Source organism: Melopsittacus undulatus, chromosome 2 (assembly GCF_012275295.1).
Source record: "Melopsittacus undulatus isolate bMelUnd1 chromosome 2, bMelUnd1.mat.Z, whole genome shotgun sequence".
NCBI classification, from domain to species: domain Eukaryota; kingdom Metazoa; phylum Chordata; class Aves; order Psittaciformes; family Psittaculidae; genus Melopsittacus; species Melopsittacus undulatus.
Window position 1 is genome coordinate 114,464,693 of NC_047528.1, and position 22,084 is coordinate 114,486,776.

The window sequence follows — 22,084 nt, forward strand, 5'->3', positions numbered from 1 at the left end:
GACTTTTATAGCCAGCAATGAATTTTCCATGCTTCTCTAACGATTTGTGTCACTTTCCACCCCCATTAACCATCTGCTGTTTTTCACACCCATGGCATTTTCAGTGGTGTTGCTGCGGAATAGCCCATGGGCACTTCAGAGGCAGATTAAAGGTGATTCAGAGCATAATGTGAAAACTGAACTCTCCACTTCACAGTCTAGGTGGGTTCTGTCCCTTTAACTCACAGATGGCTCAGAGTCATAAAACCTAAACAGTTCTTAGGACTCAGTCTGCACGTTTTTCAAACCCAAGGCCAGTCATTTTAAGAAACGACTTGGCTCAGTGAAGTGTGAATGTACCTCCAGAGCATTTGCAAAGCAAAAAAGAGATTTTGGCACTGTGCATCTTATTGTGTGTGTATTTTTCCCTTGAAAGATTTTGCTTTAAATAGTTGGGGGTTTTTCTTACCCAAGCCTCACAAATCTCAGCAGCAAGACAGACCACATTGTGCTGCAAAGATCCTGTGTTTTCCAGTGAGGCAGAAGTTGTGGTGATTTACCAGTTCATGGTTGCTTTTCATGGAGAAGAAAAAGAAAAATCATTTAAATGCTCAGGACATTCACTGCTATTAAATTCTTTAGGTTTTTAGTTCTAATAAGCCAAAAAATTGCATTAAAGCAACTGAGCTGCATTTGATTTAGGCTGAGATAAACACTGGTATGCCCTAGTTAAGAGTGGATACACTGATTTCTTGAAGAGGCCAGAGAGGCAGTCTATGTATGTCATAACTCTGTGTGCATTTTAACTCCCCCAACCCAGTGCAGTCACTGCATAATTAAAAGTTCCAATGAAGGTTCACACCATGTGCAGGCTCCAAAGGGGAGTCTCCATAGGGAAATGCATTAACAGAATTGTGAGTGGTACTACCACCGTAATGCCCTATGGGATGTTGACAGTAGAGTATGTTGTCACTAAAACTCAGATGTGGTGCTTAGGCACTATGCAGCCACACCTTTTCAGAAAGCATCCTGTCCTCCCTTGCTGACACTGCAGTTGGGTCTGACCATGGGCAAGTGACTCACAGTGTCTTGGTTTACCTGTTGTTTGCCCAAGCAGAGTTTGAAGCAGTTCCCAAGGCAGTGAAAGGTAAAGTTTCTGGTGGCTGCTTCTCCTGGTGTGTTTTGTGCTTGTTTCTTAACCGGATGCTGCTGGGAGTAGGAAGTGGGAAAAAGTTGCGGGCAAAGTCAGAACATCAGCTTCCTCCAGGCCATTGACCTGTAGAATGTGCCATGTACACTGGAAGCTGAACTGCTCTTTCTCTGTGGTCTCTTGCTTACAAGATCCCAGGATGCAGACAGAGCTGCTCCGTTTCTCTGGCATCTTCTCTAACACAGCAGCAGCCTAAAACTACTTCCTTTTTTAGGATTTTTCCTATTGCATGTGCCTCTTGCCTCAGCTTTGCACCGAATGAGGCCTTTTCCCTGCACTATCCCTGAGTACTTACGTGCTCAGAGAAGATTAACATCATGCTGCTGAGAGCAGACACTCCATGTGAAGTTAATTTAGATCGTTCTGCTGTTCAACAAGCTGATATCAGCCCTTCTCCTTTGTCAGACTGGAAAACAAGAGCATGGAGTTGTCCCCTTCCCTTGGCCTCTCCAGGATGAGTCTCCTGTTACATCTGTGACCAAGCAACCCAATGAATAGTCCCAGTCTGAAACTTGTTTGCACCTCTCAAGCATATTACAGAAATTCCTGAAGATGTTGATTCTGGCTAAGTAGGAACTGATCCTAGTGACTTCTGTTAGCAAGTGCAGCCTTGGGGGTAGCGTAAGGGAAGTGTCTGAGCTGTGTTTGTGGAAGAGGATAGGAAGTCTCCCTGGAACAACTCAATTTGTGGTCATCCAGTGCAGCGAAAGTGCAGCACCAACTCCTAGCCTGTACTCCTAAGTCAGCTGTCCCACTGGGTTTTATTCAGTCTCCCATGGGAAAGGAATTGGCCCCGAGTTAGATAAATGACTGAACACATACAGCAGCAACATGTAGTCTCTGCCCTAGGCTAAGATGAGGATGTGGATGAGTTGCAGAGACCCTGAGCCATACTAGAGCAGTGAGAGGTAAGCAAACCTGTTTCCTTCCGAAGTCAAATGGGAGAAAGATCTTAAGGTCCTTTCCAACCCTAACTATTCTATGATTCTATGCCTTGGTGTTGGAATACAGAGCCCTCTCAGCTCGCTCACACTTAAAACTAAAGCATGTGGCATGGTGGGGAGGGTGTTCCTCCTCTGGTCCCAGTGTCAATGGAGCTCCCTCCTCCAGGAGAAGGTGGGAAGTGTTCTGTAAAGGTTAAGGACTTCAGAGATTAAAATGCAGTCCTGGGGCCTGCTACAGCCCCAGGCCCACTGCAGCGTGGCTTTTGCCTCCTTTGGATACCAGGTGGATTTGGGATCAGCAGTCAACTGTTCAACTCTACAATCCCTCCGAAATATTTTAAATGGCAAAACCATTCACAACATGTATAGCTGAAAAACACAAAAGCACCAGAATTCCTAATGCAATTTGGACATAACTATGGGGGAGGTGGCTTTTCTTGGAAGGACATCATGTACAAAACCGAGGGGAAGGGGATTGTATGGGATCATCCACAGCAGCCTGTCTGCCAACACAGCATCTGCTTTTAATCGGCTAATCAGATCCTGTTTGAAGCCTTTCTCAGCTGTGCTTCCCCTCTAAACCAGATTCCTCATCCAGCTGGGGCAGAGCTGCTTGCAACTGCAGCGTGGGTTGCACCAGAGCAGCAGAACCCAAAATGTTATCACGTGCTCAACACTTTCACTGCAATGTTACAAGAAGCCCTTATACTCCAGGGAGGATGTAGGCAGCAGAGCCTCTTCTGCTTCATTTATCCAATGTACTGGAGTTTATTCTCCCCTTTTAGGGGAGAACAGCTGTTAAATGCCCATCCCTATGCTGTGGAAGGAGGACTGCCTGAGCAATAGAATCATAGAATCACATAATGGTTTGGGTTGGAAAGGACCTTAACATCATCCAGTTCCAACCCCCTGCCGTGGGCAGGGATGCCTTACAATGTTGCCCAAGGCCCTGTCCAACCTGGCCTTGAACACTGCCAGGGATGGAGCATTCACAGCTTATTTGGGCACCCTGTGCCAGTGCCTCACCACCCTCACAGTAAAGAACTTCTTCCTTATCTCTAACCTGAACTTTCCCTGTTTCAGTTTGAACCCATCACCTCTTGTCCTGTCTTTACAGCATCAAGCAACAGTTCAGTGTCCTCCTCTAATACTGATGCTTCTGGGTGGAACTGGTTTTAGGAGTGAGATCTGGCTTTGTCAGCAGGGAGTTAGCAATGGTATGAGTAGGCTGAGCCAGGTCCTGGGGAGATGGTCTGGAGAGACTGTCCCTGGACTAGAGACCCAAGCCAGAGTCTACACCAGATCTGCATTGTGTCTATATTAGTCAAGCGTGATCCTGACTTGTCTCTGCCTGGTACCTGCAGCTGATTCACTACCTGCATATGTGATTTTCAATCACGCATTAAGGGAAACTGTGGGAAAACATGATGGGCTTAATCTCAGTCCTTTGGGAAGGTCCTGTAACTCACTGAGAACTGACATGAAGACCAAACGCTTGGAAGAAAGGCTTAGCATGATCATTTATCTCTTGTTGCATTGTTGGTAGTTTTGGAGGAGAAAACCAAAAGCAATTTTTAAGTAGTTGATAAGGAGAATGAATGAATTGCTGACCTTTTAATGGAGCCCTGGAGTAACGTAGTCAGGACCTGTCCTAGGACCAATTGTGTAGCCTGTGGCAGAGCAGTAGATGTCCTGTGTTGTGCATCATTTCCCCATGAAAACCTGCATGCCTGATAACCTTCAGGAAAGGAGTTCCTGTGCATGACTGGGGAATTCTTTGGGTGGGATGGTCTTCCTGGCTGCCATAAACCTAAACTGCTTCTCAAGCTGCAGGTCTTACTTGGCACATGGATAAATCACCTCCTGCATGGTCACTGCAGATGGGCTGTAGTCTGGCCTAATGCTTGAAGAAAGGGGTGGAGGTGGAGTTTTAGATGTGTATTGTTAAATAGAGTTACTTTATAAACAAGACCCTTCACAGTTGAGTCTTGTTTGTGGGCTCACTTTGGTTTCTAGCATGACACTGCAACAAGCTCACGCCTACCATAAAGCAACACATAAAACATCAGGTGCTTGTATTGGCATGGGAGTGTCCTGTGCTGGGATTAGGTAACATGGTCCACATCATGCCCAGTGTGGTACACGGGTTTGTCGTGCTTATTTTCCAGAAAGAACCGGTTACAAACCTTCTTTCTCATTCTCACCAGGATGTTTGAGCACTAAAGAGCTCAGAACTCCTGTGGTTTAAAAGGTTAATAACAGCAGCTGGCTGCTGTAACCACTTGGACACACTTAGGCTTTGCTAATAGTTTGGCAAGAAAAGCTGTGTTTACATCATCTGAACAGGTTTGCTTCTTTCCAAGTAAGATGTTACCAAGTCTGCCCAGAAAGTGAATTTCAAAGGTGGCTTTGCATATCAAAGCCTAACAGTAATGAAAGACACATGAAAAGGGAAGGTGCAATGTGGCCCCTTGACTGAATTAGTACTGGCAGTAAAGGAAACAACTGGCTGGCATGTGTTAGTTCTGCTGGTTCTCTGTCTCAGTGATCCATCAGCATCCTCTTCGTTGGATGTTGCTGCCTTGGGTATCTACAAGAGCAGTGAGCCACCATGTGCCTGCTGGATCAAACACCAGGGAAATGGCAAAAGTGGGCAAGCAAAAGTGTGCAGTTTGGCACAGGTGATCCACAGCAAATGAACCTGCTCTTCTCAGTAGCAACCCAGCAGTAACAAGCCAAGTGTAACCAAACTCTGCCCTCAGAGACACATACACCCTGTGTGGACTACAGCATTCCTAAAAGACTTTGGCCACCTCTTCAGTAAGATGTAAGAATCCAGGGATGAGCCAGTAACAGGAGATCCCAAAAGAGAGTCACTGAACCAGCCTGGCAAGTGCTCACCCAAGCACAGAAGAGGACAAAGAAACCTCAGAGCCTGAGGTTGCTTGAATCTTTCACCATCTGCAGGTGAAGCCTAATCAGACCAGTCCACCAAACCCTTAAGTCTGCAAGGAAGGGGAAACCTGACACAAAACTGCTGGGCATAGCTGAAACTCCCCCTGAAAGAGTTCTGCATTGCAAGCCAGGGCAATCCCTCTTTTCTGGTCTCAGTGGCTTTCGGAGTGCTCTACCACAGGTGGCTGGACAGTACGGCATTGCAGGAACATGAGCCTCTCTGATGTGGTATGAAAGCGCATCAGAAGCTTGCACATGCAATCAGTGTTAAATATGAACTTGGGAAGATGTTACTGAGCAGACTGGCAACAGCATGGTCAGAACAAAAACATTAAACAAAAGTTTCTGTTCAGGGCCATCGGAAGGACCACTAAGCCAAAGAGCATTTGGAAAACACAAACATATTTTATGGTAACAGTAGGATAGCTTCTTTTGCCAGATCCCAAAGAAGTAGTTACATTAAAGGGAGATGATCCAGGTCCCATCTCAGTAGCTTTGTTTGCACTTGAGCATCTATTTGAAATGGGTACTCGGTACAGCAGAGCATGCCAAGACCCAAAGAAGATGATGGAATTTCTGCACATCTCCATCTGTCTGTGAGTAATGTGCACTTCTAGACATTTTTGGAGCCATTGATGCTGTTAGTCAAATTCTCCTCTGCTGCATCACATGTAAATGTTTCACTCTCCATGCTGCAATCATTGCTGTTATCATTAGCAAGCAAAACTAGTTAAATAGTCATTACAGAAGCAAGAGTGCAGAAATACTTCACAATTAGCAATGAGCCTTCAAAGTTGAGTCACTAAAAACAGACTTTGGGGCTGCCCCTAACTACAAAATGCATTGCTCCCTCCTGCCCCATCCTCCAGTGGCCCATTTCCAAGGGGTTCAAAGTGCAAAACCTTTCCAACACCTGGGTTAGAAAGGCATGCCAGTGTTTGCTGTTCTGTGCAAGTCACCTTACTGATTCAGATAGGCAGCCAAGCAGTAAAACTAGAAACAGACCTTACACCTGTGGAAAATACATTGCCCTCAGCAGCAAAGTCTTCCCATGGAGAACTGCTCCATTAGCTTGGTCTCACATGTGTCCTCTGCCTGAAACAATGCTCACCCACTGGCCTGAGGAAATACACTGCAACCCCAGAGCAGCCAGCAAGGACAACAGGGCTGTGGGCAGTTCCAGAGCACCCCATCCCATAGCACAGCTCAGTGCAGTTTTAAACCATCATCATTAAATTGACCCCAGACACATGTTGTGTGGTTTGGAATGGGGTTTTGTGGGTGAGGAGGAACAAAGCTGTTTGGGGGACTCCTGGACATTCTTTGATGTATCACGGGATCTGTGAATGTGGTGGGTACCTGCACTTAGGCACTGCTGGAGACATCAGTGCCATGCCCATGGCAGCACTGCACAGCACAGCTTGCAGTGCTCTGAACCCTCCACTTCCAGCTGCAGCACCCTGTGCAGCCTAAACAGTATGGGGTTTGCTGTGTCTGGCAAATCCCAGGAGAGGAGCAGCTGTAGCAGCTCCAGGACAGCAGTAAAGGGACGTGCACATGAATCCAGAGAGGAATATTATTTTCCCCTGGCACTATAGCAAGCCCTAATGAGAAGCAGGCCAGCTGAGCTTTTGAAGAATGAACTCACCAGGAGACTGCTCTGCTCTGATCAGCCTCCAGCCCTCTCATCCGCTTGGGAGAAATAATAAACTGGGACATGTGTGTTATTGTCATATGTGCAGTTGAGTGACCTCACACAGGGAGGGGAGGATGGGGGCGATGCTGGACCAGGGAACACAACTGGGAGCCTGCAAGGCCGGCAGAAAGTCCCTTGGTGCCTTTGGGAAGATGGGGGGAGACAAGGACAGACAGATGAGGCGCTCTGCTTCCCAGGGCCCAAAAGCCTGTATTGGTTTTTAAACCGGGCTCAGTCCTGCCTCATGTGGACTGCTGAGTTCTGTTGTATTCTGAAAGGCTGCTGTGTCCCAGGACAGACACCCAACAGCCAGGCTCACAGTGGACAGACAGCCGCTGTGCACAGCCAGCAAGAAAATGAGCCAGAAAGCACAGGGCCTTCTTCAACCTAAGAATAAACCTTAAGAGTGTTATTTGATGGTCCAAAATATGATATTCATAGGATTTTTTCCTTTAATTTTAAATTTTTCACTTTTAAAACCTTATTTTTCCTTTAGCATCCACTTTCCTGCTGGCAGACACCTTTTGGAAGGGTCACATCCAGGCAACTTCCTCCCATCCTATTGTCATTTTCCAAGCCAAATGAGGCAATTTTTACTATCTATTCTGAACAAAATAAATAAATAAATAAAAAAGAATAAAAGGGGAAATTATCACAGAACCATTTGATCACTCAGACACCAGATGCGAGGGGCAGCAGCACAGTGAATGGGGAAACATGTCTAAGTAAGTCCTGAATTCAGTCCCTCATCCCCATTCCTGGCACTAAGCTGGCTGGGCATAGGGAGCTTTGGTACCCACAAGGGGAGGGCTTTGGCAAGGCTGGACCTTGGTGCAGGTAACCCCAGGGCTGAGCAGAGGGAAGCTGAGCAGCTGTTGCCACAGCACTGTTTTGGGGAGCAGCACTGATAGGGGTGACCTTGGAGGGTGGTGGGAACAGACCAGATGGGCTCCACAGGCTTTCTGCACATTCCTGCTCAAGCTGTTCGGCCCATGGCATGCAACTCTAATAACCCCTCTTTTCCCAATGCTGAGAGCAGCTATCCTTCTTTTGTCCCTACAGCTCCATTTCTGTTTTGTAAAAGCTTCTCAGCCAAGAAAAGCCAGGAGTTAAACAGGCAGAAAGTGTGTGAAAACCAGTTTTAATCTTTCCCAAAGTACAAGCCATATCAGTTAAGCTGAAGTGTCCTCCCTGGGTAGAAAAAGGGCTCATGCTGTGGAGTCACCCCTTTGCAACACCACTCCCGAGGGCAGAGGCAGGGTGATGACAGTCTCCTATGGTCTCCAGAAGGTCACAGGCAATTTGTGGCTTTGCACGAGTTTAATTTGTTGTAGGGCTTTTGTTCTCCTGTCTATAAAACTCCCAAGATAGCCCAGAAGGGGCTTGGGTTTGGGTTTTTTTAGATATAGATTTGGTTTTTCATGCTGAATTGGGTTGTCTGTGCATTACCTGCTTTCCTTAACATTTTCTATCTCATCTCCCTTGTTTCCTGCAGGAAGACAGATAAGGAGAAGCAGTGAGGCAAACCTTCTCCATTGCTAGCTGAAGCAGCAACCACTCTTTGAATGTTCACATAAAATGTTTCTTCCTACCACTTGCCAGATATCTGGAGACAAAGGGCTGCTGAAAGGAACCGACATAAAACATGTATGCTTTGACTTGTTTGATTGACTTAACTATTCTTGGAGCTTTTTGTTTGCTCTGGGGTTTCCCTTTTGCTTGGGTTGCATCAAAACCATCTTCTACATCAGTGGTACCTGGCAAAGTCTTCCAGGAAAAAGAGCAATCATGATTATTTTCCTAAATAAAAAGAATCAAAGAAAGAAACTCAAGTCTGCCAATGTAGGTATTTGTGTCTGCCTCTAAAGAAACAAATGGCCCAAACCATGCTCCAAGCAAAGCATTTGTCCTCCCTCCTCCCCCTTGCAAGATGGGCTAGAAAGCCAGCTCTCCTCTCAGTTTAATGCTGCTTTTCAAAGAAAAATGACATTTTCAAGTAGGAGACAGAATGAAATGAGCTCATTTTTATGCCAGCAGTTTGTGTTGAGACTTCCAAAAAGCTTCAGCCTATCATTTGAGAGAAGTGCAGACCCTTAGGGCTTATACCTCTACCTGGAAAATCACAGGAGGCAATAAAACAAGGAGAAGCAAAGACATGGTTTGAAAAACCAGAAACTCATGGAGTATAGCCAAGGAATGCCTGCTGCAGAGCAAATTCCATCATCCCATGAACCCAACAGGATGTTCAGCTGAGACAGCCAAAAAGTGACTAAAAGGGAACGAGCTAACGTTTATTTGGGCTTTCAAAAGTTTTTAATATGGTCTTTGGTCAGGTAACGTGCGGACAGTGTAGGGATACGGCCTTGTGGGTTTGTTGGGTTTGTTTTCCTTTCTAATTATTCTGCCTCATGGTGCTCAACCTAAGGTTATTAAAATAGATATTAAAGCCTTCCTTATTACTACAAGGCCATACGGACATTACTTGGTTCCTGACCTGTATATTTAAGGACGAGTAAAGCCCAGTGAGTCTCTACAGGGGTGAAGCGCTGCCATGGCTCAAGACCACGTGAAAGGGTACAAACGGACAGGAATATTTGATCAGGCTTCAAGGGCAGTGGTGAAGATTAGTGAGCCTAAAGATGGGGTTGACTCGGGTTTGGGCTGATAATGAGCAGTCTCAAGCATGACTGGAGGGACACCCATAAACCTCTTGTGAAAGCACCACATGTAATCTCCATGTGATACCCCAGCATCCCCTGTGCTGCCATGACTGTATCAACCTCTTCCAGCCCAGCAGCAGCACACAGCAGCTCAGTAGACCCTTTTAAATGATTTTCTGCCCACTTTAACTGATGATCCCAATTGCCCAGGCCAGCAGCAGCTGCCCCAGCAAAACCCACCCAGCAGGCTCTGGGTGCAGGCACAGCCTGGGATGCCAGCACTCAGGAGAGGTGTTGGTGCAGTTGCTGCCTTGCTGGGGATGCAGCTTCTGCAGCAAACCATAGCAGGATGTGACTCTTGAGCTACAGCACAAGCTCAGAGCTTGTTTCACCTCCCTGTCTGGGTTAAATACCCAGGCCACACAAGCCTGGGAACATGTGGCAGAGGAGGAAGTATGGCCAGTGGCTGGATGCACACACTAAAGGTCTCTCCCTCACGCAGCTCAGACAGCCACCTGGGTGCAGATCTCCTCCTTCTGCCTGTGCCAAACCCTGTGATTGCAGTTAACCGCACTGATGGTGATGGATGGAGATGGAGCAGAGCCCCACTGTGACAAGCTCCATGCTGACCATGGTTCACATTTATGTGCTGGTGTTCAGCTCAGAGCACAAAACCAGGGACAGGAGTGGTTTTGTGGGGTGCAGGAAAGCAGTGGAACAAGTTCTTTATCTCAGGGGCCATAGGTGACTCCAGTTCCCATGCTGTCTGCAGGCATGAGGGGAGAGGAGGAGGATGAGGACCAAAGCATCTTGAAGAAGGGGGATAGCTGCTGGCCCTCCTCACTTGCACACTCCAGGAAACACCTGGTTTAGGCCTTTTCTGAGAGCCTGAGCACCATGAGTGCACAGGAGAATGCAGCTGGTTTCTCTCTGCTTTTCTGCCTCCGCTGTTCAGGACATCATTGGCACTCAGTACACCACAAAAGCTTTCACACCAGCTGCACCTGGCCCTCCAACTTTATCCCGTTTTAGTGCCATGTCCTCTCACAGAGCTGCTGGTTTGAGTGAGAAAAGGACACCGAGAGCATGGCCCTTCCCAGCTGTACCACCACCCAAGGTCAAAATCAGCCAGCCTAGCTGATGAAGCAGGTCAGGAGACAGATGTGCTCCACAGGATGCTGATAGCCACCAAGTGCCCTGACTTCGGTGTATCCAGGAGGCCCCTGTTTCTGAACATTTGCCATTTTGGCTTCAGCTCCCAAAGGAACTCAGCTTCTCCTCCAGAGCAATGGCATGGCCATGGTACCTGCCACGGTACGGCAATGGGAAAGCCGAGCACAAGCAATGCTTCTGATCAAGATGGTCTTCTGAGGCTGCTGATGTTCTGGTGGTCCCTACTTGAGCACAAGCCAGGTTTTGCCTAGATCCAGCCCCAGGAGAGCTCTAAGCCTGGCCCTAGGTTGAGAAGTTCCCCTTTCCATTCTCTCAGGCCATGTCTGACACACAACTACCTCACCCCAAAGCTGTGCCCAAACCTACAGAGAGCTACAGGTGGTTCTCCTTATCCAGCACCATCTCTTATGGCAGTTCCCTGTGCCCTTAGAGGGGCAGCGATTTATTTTACCCCATGTTAACCAAGCCATACTGAGGTGGGGATACACTCCTCTGCTTTGCATTGCCATAGCATGGGTCTTCTTCCCAGAGAGAGCTGAAGTAGCACACATCTCATTGCTGGGCTGAGGAGGACACTGCTGGGGAGTTATGTCCCTCCTGCGGGGGGCTGAGAGAGACTGGAGCCACCTTGGCCCACCTTGTTTAACCAAGCCAACCTTTCCACCACCCAAAAGATGTGGCCAGACCTGTCAGTGAGGCCAGGCTGGCCTGAATCTAGCCAGTTGTTGCAAGCAACATTACTCATCCCCTTGCTGGAGAAACAATGGGCTGGATGAAATTCAAATGTCGATATTTATAAGATCTCCAGCTGCCTAGCTTCTCTTCTGGAGGTGAAGGGAAACCTCCATGCTGCAGACCTCTCTCAGGCACTGCAGTCACCTCTGATGTGGGGAGCTGGCTTCCCTGCTGGAGCTCCAGATCTCTTGGTTCCTTCTGCAGAGCAGGAGGAGGGGTTGTGCAGAAGAGGAGCATAGCCCCTAACTCTTGGTCCATGTCACAAGGCTGCTTCAAACTGCAGGCTGGGATCACACTTGGCTGTTTTGCTAGCAGCACCAGAGCCATCAATGGAGATGAGGAGGGAGGTGGGGGCTGGCTGCAGTGACGCTCCCAGAGGTGAGGAACTTGCATGGTACCAGGACGTGCCACCATGCAGGGTACAGTAATCCTCCTGTCCTGCATAGCAACAAGGCTGCCTGTGACGGGCTGTTTTGCTGCCTGTAGCCTAAATTAGTCCCTGTAGCCAGCACCAGCTTCACTGCTGAGAAGCCAAGGTAGGGGAAGTGAAAGCCACAGGGCCCAAACCACCTGCTCTGCCTCACTGTTTTGCTTGTCTCTCTCTCAGGAAACCTTGAGTTGCTATATTTGAGCACTGATTATGCCCTGGCTCTGTTCTTATCCTTGTTTGTGAAGTTTGACTGAGTTCACACACTTTTGTGTACACAATATACCAGCTTCCGTCTGCCAGGGAGCATGTACAGCTGGCTGGGATCCCCCACACCACAGGGACACAGCATTCCCAGGGGAATGCAAATGCTGTCACAGGGCTTTATGTATCACCAACGTGCCAGTGCACATGTGAAACTGGAGAGGAGCTGTTGACAGCCCAGGCTGGGCACAAACATCCCATTTGACCCCACCATGCTGCATGGCAAGAGGTGTCCGGAGATGGAGTTGCCCTTCTCCAGAGGAACATCCCTCTAGAAAAGGCAGGAAAGCTTCAGCAGGGGCTCTGCAATTAAAGAGGGTGAGAACAGAGCTAAAGCCAGCAGCCCCTGTGAAGTGGTGTGAAGGGAAGGATAACAGGAAGGGAGGTGTCAGGGAGCAAGCGGAGGCTGTAAGGGTTGAGGTCTGTAGGAGAAGAGGGAGAAGAAAGGAAGGCCACTAAGCCCAGGCCATCCTGGGTGGCTGGGCTCCTGAATTCCCTGTTGTCCCTCAGCAGCAGCACTTTTTTGCTCCTGAGGGTGATAATAATGATTTTTCCACTGTAGGGAGACCTGCCAGCCTGGGAGGCAGGGTTTTTCCACAGCATGATCCTTTTATCTTCAATTCTATCCCATGGCAGCTTTTCCTTTCATAGAATCACAGAATGGTTTCGTTTGGAAAGGACCTTAAAGATCAGCTATTTCCAACCCCCTGCCATGGGCAGAGACACCTTCTTTCTATCTATTTTTCTACCATTGAAGGGACCTTTAATTCTCCTAGTAGTCAAAGGCCACTCAAACCCACTCAGGCTTTCAAGCCAAGTCCTCTCACCTTTTTCTCCCCAGCCAGAGAGGGCACAGAGGAGGGAGGCAGCTGAGTCCTCTTTGACTGTGTGCACCAACACAGTAGGGCATATACCCCAGACAGAGCTTTTATGGGCAATCCAAGAAAAGCCATCTGTGTATCCAGCTCCTTCCTCCTGTTGACACTTCCATGGTCAGGCTGATCTAGTCCTGACCTCTCTACCCCTACTTATATATTCTCCCTTCTGATATCTTCTTTTACACATTGGTATCACACTTCTGTACGAAGGTCTACACAAGACCCCAAAAAGCACAGCCTACTCATTATTTTTCTACCACATGTCAAGGGGATTAGAAGTTACATGTTAAATAGAGTACTTGCCAAACACTGCTGCAAGCTAACACGTGGCCTCTGGCCACAGAGAGCAAGCAGACTGAAACAGGGCAGGGAGCTCACACTGTAACACCAGAAGAGAGGGGGAATCTACTATTCAAAACCATCATCCAGGTAAACAGTGTCTTTTAAATGCCTTAATCTGGCTGGAAACAAATCCCTAGTGGTTTTTTTTTTTTATTAGCATATACTGAGCATGAGGTGGGCACTAAGGTGGGAAAGCTTTTCTTCTCATATTTGTTCTGTCATAGTCCTAGACCTGAGTTATCTTTCCTGTGCAGCTGCCTACTAAAGAGGATTTGCCTTGAGACTTTGCTCATCTGTGCTTTGTGAGGAAGAAGCAAAGAAATCCTTGCAAGCCCATGCTGCAGGAAAGATTGCTTCATAATAGGAGTAGAGGTAAGCCTGAAGAAACTACTGTGACTGAATGTTCTCTTTCCTTCTCTTTTCAGGTCTCCACCAATACAACTGGGATTAAAATACTTCCATCTGTCATGATGAAAGGCAAATTAGTTGATCCTCATGAGACTCTCACAGTGAAATGGTATTAACTATTTGTGACAGAGGGACTGCTATAAACATACAATAGCTGTGAGTAGGTGGATGCACAGAATTTGTGTAGGTGACACGTACAAGAAAAGCCCTGAGAAGGCTGTAAATGAGCCCTCACCTTTCATTCATACTCCTAATCAGAGGAGAACATGAGGATGACCTGCAAGCTCAGGAGAGATTTTGTTACAGGCAGACTGAAGTCTCCAACTTTAGTCCTTCCATTTGCTGTAGACCAGTCCTTGCTCAGTAAGCAAGGGCCCTACTTCAGTCAATTGTCGCTGGCTCAGTGCTCTGCCTGGGCTCAAGAAGGAGGCTGGCTTCAGAAGGACTGAAGGGAAGGGTCCTGGAGAAGAAGAGCCTTCCCTTCAGACTGGGATCGCAGGGAACACTGCAGCTCAGCTTGCAGAGCTCCCGTCCCTGCAGAACTGGGCCGGGCGCTGTCCGCGGTGCTGAGCTGCATTGCGGCCGCTGCCCGGGGCTTGCTGGGGAGGGGGAACGGGGGCAATGATGGGCAAAGGAAAGCGTCTGCTCCTTGGGTGAAGCTGGGTGACAGGGGGAGACTCACATACACAAACACACCTACCCTCCAAAAAACCCAACAAAATACCCCCAAACCCAACCTCAAACACCCAACAAGCGAGCAAAAACCAACACAAAAATTGGAATTTCACATTAGAAATTCAGTTTGAGGGATGGCTTTCTTCACCCCTACCACCTCAGGGGTATTGTCACCTTCCATCCCTAAAGGCACAAAATGATTACAACCCACACACAACTGTGGGCTTCGTGCTTCAATCCATGTTCTGAAGCAAATTCCCTAGCTGCTGAAGGAGAGAGAGCTTTGCAGGAGGCTGAAAAGCACAGAGGGGAAGTGTAGAGGCTAAGGAGTTTCAGAAAACCACTGCTGTAAAGATACATTTTTAATCGTCCTTACAGATTTCAAGAAGCCAACCTCACCACAGGCATTTACTCTTAGAGTCTGTCCAGGCCTTTCTCTGACTTGGAATTCATATAATTCATACAATGAGACTTGTGGCAGGGGTGGCCCACTTATCACTAGCCCAAATAGGCACATGCAGCTGCTGAACCATGGTATGTATGAAAGGTGGCAGGCAGCAGTGTTCAAGGCAAGGCTGGATGGGGCTTGGAGCAACCTGCTCTAGTGGAAGGTGTCCCTGCCTACGGCAGGTGGGCTGGAACTGTATGAGCTTTAAGATCTCTTCCAACCCAAACCATTCTGTGTTTCACCCAAAAAGCACAGCAGACATACACAAGTAGAATGAGTCACTGCTTACTCACTGAGACAATTCATCAGAGACAAGATCAGAGGGAATAACATATCTGAGCCTAAAAGTGGGCTTTTAAATGTCTCTCTTTTCTCTCTTACATGGAGAGGCCAAGTTTCTCTAAAAATGAGAAACTGAAGAAAAAAACAAAGTTTTTCTTGTTAGCTATATTTGTTTAGGGCAAGGTGAACTGGGTTTGGAGAGAGCAGGAACTGGTTTTGAAACCTCAGAGGATATAGTTTATTGGCTGAGGTGAGCCAGAATTAAAACACATGAAATACATTCCCTTTTGCAGACAAAATCAGGGATCTGAACATCAGTGATCAGTAACATTGGTTTGTTTCCTCTTCAAAAAAGCCTGCATCATCTGTGACTTTTAGTGTGCACAGCACAATACACATAGGAAGAATTCTTTTCAATACTCAGAAGACAAAAGCTCATGAACAAATTACATCATTTCCTAATGAGAACACTGCCCTTACAGCCTTGAGTTACGTTCTCCAAAGCACCATGTCTAAAATATAGGCAGAATGTACTAGAAGCATTTTCAAAGACTCTTGGCTTACAAAAGTTTAGAAGAAGGTTCTCTGTGCTCCAAGTCCATTTTATTTCTCAAGCAGGCAAAGAACACCGCGTGTTTCTCAAGCAAAGTTCCTCTCATGTACCAGCCTCATGGCTCAGTCCAGTCCGTGATCTACCACATCCCCTTTCTTTTATGCGGGCAGGGAATGCAGGAAGTGAGAAGAGGATGAGAGATGACTTCAGTGAAAAAAGATTCAAGCAGCCCTCCATGGTTTTAAGTTTTGAGATGGCTGAAATTCCAGGAAGTACAGTAATCTGGTTTGCCTCCCAACACATACCATGAGACTCAGTTGAGCTATCCAGATTCCCAAAATCAAGAATGGTTGAGGTTGAAAGGGACTGCTAGAGATTACTTGGTCCAAGCCCCCTGCTCAAGTAGTGTGCCCTAGAGTCAATTGCCCACGGCAACGTCTAGAGGGCCACACTCAAAACTGGAATGGTCATTCTAGGCAGCAAATACTGCACCACCACCATTTGCATGTGAAAGCCTGGCCTCCATCAAGACACTCATAAGAGTCCTCCTTTCAGGAGGGTCCATTCAGAAGACTCATTCTGTAGTGTCCATCAGGATGGCTTCTAGTGGGTAAAGACACCCATAGAAGGACCCTGCTTTTCATGAAGACTGAGTGGTTGGTTTCCTAAATCCTATTAAAGGATTGTCAGAGAAAAGCAATTTTTGTCTTCACAAAGGCCTTTTCCCTTTAAATTTGCTTTAAAGAAGGTGAAAGTTGCCTTACATTCAGCAGAGGCACCATGCAATGGGACTGCTGAGGCTGGTTTGCTATTGGATACACCCTGGTAGCTGCTACTAAATGGGACACGAGTAAGTGTGGAGTGGGCTACTTTGTGGAAACCCCTACAGCCAAGCAAACCTATGGAAGGGTTCTCAGAGCTGACATCAGGCTCCCTGTTGTCAGCCACATGGAGTGCAAGATCTCAAATTTGAGTGGGTTTACTGGAGTGTTTCTGAGTGCTAACTGGGGCTAGATGGAGGCTTATACATTTGCTAGCTAAGTCTAGAGAAGGCCAGTTGTAGCTTCTGAACCCCTTATGCTAGTGACACAGGTGAAGTGACACGTCTTGTATCACCCCTCCTTAACTCAACTCTAGATCCTCTCACATGTGATGGAAGCAAGTGGGGACTGCTCTGCTGTGCTGCAGAAACACACTGCAGGAGAGGAACCTTATACCTGAAGCTGCTGATCTGTCTGTATCACCTCATGCTCTGCAGTGGAGTACGAAGCCCCTCCCTTGTCCACAGCCAGAACAAGACCATGGAGACCATGGCAGAAAAAGGAAGATCTTTCTAATTCTTATCTTTTAAAGGCAGTATAACACTTCCCCTTGGACCTCACTTCATACTATCTTCCAAAGCTTACCAGAAACAGTCCTCACATGCCAGGACCACTCCCTCACATGTACAAGGCATTTCTTTCACTAACCTGTAGAACTGGAGTCAGAGATGAGAATACAGTATCTGGAAGGGGCCAACAAGGATTCTGGGGAGGGACTCTTCATTAGGGACTGTAGTGATAGGACAAGGGGTAATGGGTTAAAACTTAAACAGGGAAAGTTTAGATTGGATATAAGGAGGAAGTTCTTTACTGTGATGGTGGTGAGGCACTGGAATGAGTTGCCCAGGGAAGCTGTGAATGCTCCATCCCTGGCAGTGTTCAAGGCCAGGTTGGACAGAGCCTTGGGTGACATGGTCTAGTGTGAGGCATCCCTGCCCATGGCAGGGGCTTGGAACCAGATGATGTTAAGGTCCTTTCCACCCCTAACTATTCTATGATTTATGTGGTTCTCCCTCTTACAATATTGGAATTGGGGCCATATGTTTTCATTCTCCTGGAATTTACCCAGTATTTCAAGATTTAACATTTATATCAGCAGCCCAGACAACAACTCTCACAAGTTTCCCCTATTTCTACTGGGCTCAAGAGTAGCATGTCATCTAAGCAGAGCACCCTCCCTTCCAAACATCCATCAGAAAAAATTATCCCATCCTTTTGAATCTTTACTAACAGACTTACTTCCAAATAACAGCATGGTGCATGTCCTCAGCACAGTAAGTTTAGCTCCAAAAATGGAAGACTGTCACATTATCTTTAAGGAAAATATATCTGTTTTCAGCATCCCCTCCTGACAGTTTTTTGAACTTCAGAAGTATAACTTACACCAAATGCCACCTATTACTGCTTTTTTCCCCATATGTAATATCCTGCACATCTTGCTTCAACTTGCTGCCTTCACTGTTCAGTACAATGGCTTTTAGCTAAAGCTATTGTCTCTCAAACATGGAAAGAGAGCTCTTTGGCTACCTAAAATATTCTTCCTAAAGAACTTTTTCCCCCTTTGAAAATGTTGGGTTTTTGGTTTTTTTCACAAAGATTTTTTCCTGTCTTATTCAGAATTTCCTCCTGTTGGGATATCAGGCTTTTAGAGATACCCACCACAACATATCGAACCACTAGCAGGTATGCCCTGTTTCACCTCCTAAAGGCTATCGCTGGGATATTCCGTGACCAGCTTCCAGACCCTTGAACTGCTCTTGGCTGAACCAGTCTCATCTATATAGTCACCAGCCACTGCTCAGCACTGACTAGGTTTCTCATTCTGGCTCCTAAATGCTTTGGAGTCATTTTGGAGTGACTTTCACTTGGAAACAGGAGAGTCCTTGAAGTCCAATGACTTCACTCAGCTGTGGACCAAAGATAATTGGGGAAAAAATGGTTAAGAGCATGGGTTAAACATGCTCAAAAGATGTGAATCATTCCCCGATAAAGCTCTGATCTCTGAGTCCAACTTTTCCCCTGACTCTCTGCTCCTGCCATCGCAGCAGGGTTTCCTGGCACATGCACAGACAAGGAAAAGCAAAAGCCAAGTCAAGTGGGTCACTCAGCTGTAGGGGAGAGTGGGAGATAGATGGTGCAGATTTCTCTTCCCTGCAAGAGACATCTCCACCCTGCTCCCTGCAGACCTTTGGCTGGAAGAGTTGCAAACACCCGCCTTGACACAGTGTGCAGAAAGATTTGAGCAACCTGCAAGAATGAACCCATATTGTCATCACAAAAGTTCACAGAAAAGGAAGAAATGCTTCCAGTGGGCTTGGAAGGAAATTCCTGGTATTTTTGTCTGACTTCTAGCAGTTTGGGATAAGACTCTTCTTCACTCTTTTCAGTTGTTTGTTGTGCAGGTATCTGAGCCAGTCCCTCCAGGATATCTTCATAGTTCCTGGAGAGATACGGACATTCCTAGAGGCCAGTGATCTTGCAGTGCAGCACAGCTTGTCAGCAGAGAGGACAGGGTTGAACAGAGGTTTCCAAAACATACTGCCAACAAACAGCATGCGTACAGAAGTAGTCACATTCTCGCAGCTTGTTCTGGTACCCCTGATGTGACCACCAACAGCTTTTCTCTTCCCCAAACCTCATATCCCCCACGCTGCATCAACATCAGCTAATCCTGGTGCCTGCCCCTTGTAGAAGCAATACTGTAAAGGTTAACTGGAGACCAAGTTCGGACCCTAACTAACCCAAAGCTGAATTATCACAAGCCAAAAAGCACCAGACAAGGTTTTGCAGCCAGGCACCAGCACCACAGGCTGCCTCATCCTTCAATGACACCCTGGGCGCAGACACAACTCTGTGTGAAATGCTGCAAGCAACTTATTTTAGGCGGCTGTACGTCAGGAACCCCCTGCCAAAATAAACCTCTAGGCTTGCTTCAATGCATCTTTTTATAGAAAAGAATGTATATGTGATCTTTCGTGAAAGAAAAATATTGCTGTGAGCCTATGCAATATCTTACCATGATTTTTTAAGGAAAATATTATCTTCAGTCTGGAGTACAGGAAGTAAAACATTAGCCTGAATGACACCTACATTTTGCTGTCCTTAACACGGATGACAGGAATCTCCAGACGACATCTGGAAGACAAACTACCTCTGGCACCTACCCGAGGAAAAGTTAAAATGGCAGCTATATGATAAAAATAAGATTTTTAGCTCTTTAAAAATATCTTCCATAATAAGGGTCTTCTGAACATTAAAATCAGCCTTTTATGTGTTTGTTTACAACATTTATACAGTATTTATGCCTTATTTTCTCTGTGCTTGAGTTCTCTGTTAAGTCTGTACTGTGAGAATAAAGATTTGGACCAAGTCTAGATACTCTGCCAGCATTCCGGCATGTCTGGATTCTCAAGAATCCATCACTACGGAAATAAAAAGGAAATTAAACCACTGGAAAAACAAAACAAGTATGTTAGGTTGCTATGGAGCCTGATTAAAGTTGGAGGCAAGATTTAACTTGCTGCTTAATTCACATCATTAAGCAGTGAATATGGCAGGGGATTGAAAGGCCCTGTGCTGCTGCTCGGTGCTCAGCAGCACCCTGGGGTCCTCTCTGAAACAGCCCAAGCACAGAAATCCTCTCCTCAAGATGCAGAGTGTACACTGCCAGCTGTCAGCTTCCAGACAGCTCTGGCACCCCGACCTTAAACATCTTTCTGCAGGCTTCTCTGATGCCATTTTGAGAAGTTGTGTCACTTCAATGGGTATAAAATGTCATCATGTAAGTCAGAATCATTCAAACAGTTCCGTGAGCCAGTACTATTACACTGCAGCCTATTTATGATGCATGACAATGTAATATATATTGCAATGAACAGCCTCCTCTGAGATGGTCTCTCTTACAAATCAGACATCATTCGTAATCTATCAGGCACACCTGAAACAGCCTCAAGAGCAGTTGTCATAAAGAAATGAGGTTTAAATTGTTTCCTCTGCAGTTTTTCTCTTATTCAAGATCATTATGCATTATACTACTACTACTTTTCAATGAAGTCTGGGATCTGGAGGTTTCAGCAGTGGACATAAACTCTGACAATGAGCTGATGTTACAATATTGCAAGTCAGTCAAAGGAACCCTGAGATGAACCAGAGACCATTCACTACTCATCTATTCTTCATTAGCAGTAAGTAAAGTCAGTAATCAGATAGAAAGAACCTCCAAAGCAACAGCCTCTGTTTTGGAATTAAAAGTCATAACTTCACAAGCTTTTACAGCTAAAGGCAAGACCACTGCCATTAAACAGCACACTGCTAGTTAATGAAGCCTTATTTATGAAAGAAACTTCCTTTTTTAACTAAATCAGTGTTTTCAACTGCTATTAAAACAAAATTGACATCCTGGTCAACTGAAACTCCTGACCATGGTTGCAATTATACCTTACAGTAATCTTTTATGCTACCAAAGGCCAAGGTTCACACAGTAACTGCTGAGGAGTCATGATACACAGAACAGGACATGTACCATCATGATTTTACATTACAATTGAGCATTTACAAATCACATGTGTAGAGCATCCTAAACACTGGCATAACATAGTCCCTCTGCAAGTTCTGCTGGCATGCTGTTGCAGTTTTAAGTCACACATGCCTGTGAGAAGATGTTCACCCCTACTTCAAAACTGCATTCCATGTTCATCTGTGTGTGGCTTTTTAAACACCCACATCCTTTTATTCAATTTCTGACATATTCCAGTACCATCCACACCCCCTTCCCATCCTACCATTAGGGCAAGAGTTCCAAAATACCTCCTCCTAGCTCTGCCAGCAAGTCCCTGTGTTACCTAACTGTGCTGCTGCTTCTCTTCAGGGCTCATTTTTTGGTCTGGGAAATGGCAGTAAATAGGAATCCACTCTCTATCAGAGAAGCACTGCAAGGAAGGAGGCTAAGCACCAATTTAAAGCATGCACATACCTAGCTAGAATATTACTTTACATTCAAAGTTTCCTCCGCTCCAAAACAGATGCTGGTTTTGGGGGGTTTTTTATGAGTAACATTTCTCTGGACTAGCTCCATGAATTTGTTGCCAGAGGCTGAGCCCCATCCACACGTTACTTCCACCAATCAAACAGGGATGCAGAAACCTACTCCAGTGCAGCTGTAACACACAAGCCCAGTCATTCAGGTTTGCCAGGCTATTAGCATATCCATCATAGCAATTGTCAAACTCCCACTGGTGTCACATGGAATTTGGGTGGAAGAATTGATGGCAGGATCCCCTCCCCAAAATAACTTACTTTCCCCCAGTCTAAACTGGTTAACTAAAACTGCTCAGGAGAAGAAAGTGGAAGGGAGCTCATGAGGTCTAGAGAACTACATCAGTCCTGGCAATTAGTCAGGGCTGTACAACATTTGGGGAGCCCCACATGAGCAGTAAAACAGACAGGCAGATGATTGTGATGACTAACAGATGCGATGGCAAGAGTAGAAACATGGAGCTCCTTCCTTTGGTCATGTTGTGAACTGCTGTCCTAGGGATACTTGTCACCACAGTGGTTTAGACATGGGGGTGCAGAGGAAAGGACTGAGGAAGGGCTGTTAAGCAGTGACAGCATATAAGCTTTCTTTGCTGTCTC